The sequence below is a fragment of the Poecilia reticulata genome, unplaced genomic scaffold (assembly GCF_000633615.1).
Source record: "Poecilia reticulata strain Guanapo unplaced genomic scaffold, Guppy_female_1.0+MT scaffold_159, whole genome shotgun sequence".
NCBI classification, from domain to species: Eukaryota; Metazoa; Chordata; class Actinopteri; order Cyprinodontiformes; family Poeciliidae; genus Poecilia; species Poecilia reticulata.
This window is the reverse complement of record NW_007615017.1, coordinates 754,389-755,701: the sequence shown is the minus strand read 5'-3', so window position 1 is coordinate 755,701 and position 1,313 is coordinate 754,389.

Here is a 1,313-nt window from a genome sequence, read left to right as displayed (position 1 = left end):
ACATGGCCGCCGCCGTTTCTCAGATACCCAGTAATGAGACGCGGGCCGAGCCAACATGGCCGCCGCCGTTTCTCAGATACCCAGTGATGAGACGCTGGCCGAGCCAACATGGCCGCCGCCGTGTCATTAGCAGTGGAAATGTGGCTGGAGATGAAACCTGCTGGTGAAGCTGCTGCTCTGCAGGTCCAGACTGAGGTTCTGACTGAGGTTCTGATCCAGCTGAGAGCCCGTCCAGGCTGAAGGAGAAAACGGACGTCAGGTTTCACAGCAGCAAACCCGACCAGAGCAAACCCGACCAGTCTTTTCCCATCCCTCATAAACTCATGGGATTTATCAGCTGATGGTCGGACCGAGGCAGAGATCCAGCAGGGGAAAATGTTTCAGAATTTATTTTCTTATTGAGCCTAAATTTAATCCTAACAAGGAAATAAACTCATCAGAAAACGTTCATGTTCCCTCATTTCATTCAGTAACTCAGCATGGTCACCTGTGGTGGGCAAACTTCTGCTAATGTGCTAACAGAGGAGCTAATTTTTTTATTTAGCACTTCAGCTCTTATGCTAATGTTGAAAACATTTAGCACTGTTAGCTTCCCCTTTGTTAATGTTCTGGATGAAAGCTAAAGTGCTAACTTACTTTGTTGTTTGGTAAACTTAACCAAGTTCAACATCTGGGTTGAACTCTGTTAACTCAGGTTATTTAGCTTTTACAAATTCTTGAAGTAGTTAGAATTTTATATTCATGCTCTTATTTTGAAGGCTGTTTGTGCAGCAGTTCCATTTCCTGTCCTTGCATTCTTTCTTTCCCCCAAAAGACAGACAGTAGATAAGATATAAACATGAACACAACATCTCATTATAGAACATGTTGTCTGTCAAGGCAAGCAGACGTATTTTGAACTGAACTAGCACTTTAGCGCTTTAGCATTAGCTTCCACTAACTGCCATGCTAGTTTAGCGCTTAGCATTAGCAAGACGTTGTGACGATGGAGGTAGGAGATTGTCTCTGGTTTGAAACCCTGTCTGTCTCTGTAGTTGTGTAATTGAGCAAGGTACTAACTCGCCATGCCTGCTGGTGTTGGTCCGAGGGCTAGGGGGCGCTCTTCACTGCAGCCTGTGCTCAGACTGACCCAGTCTCCACCGACCGTGTGTGTTAATGGTTCGTTGTTCAGGAAACAGAAATGGACTGCAGGTGGGAACACACACCTCCAAACTGCACCTATGCTTGGCTGTGCTGGTTGCTGGGAGACTGAATGAAGCTGTGTGCTGACGGTGAAGGACCCTCCAAACACCTCACACACACCTCCAGACTGC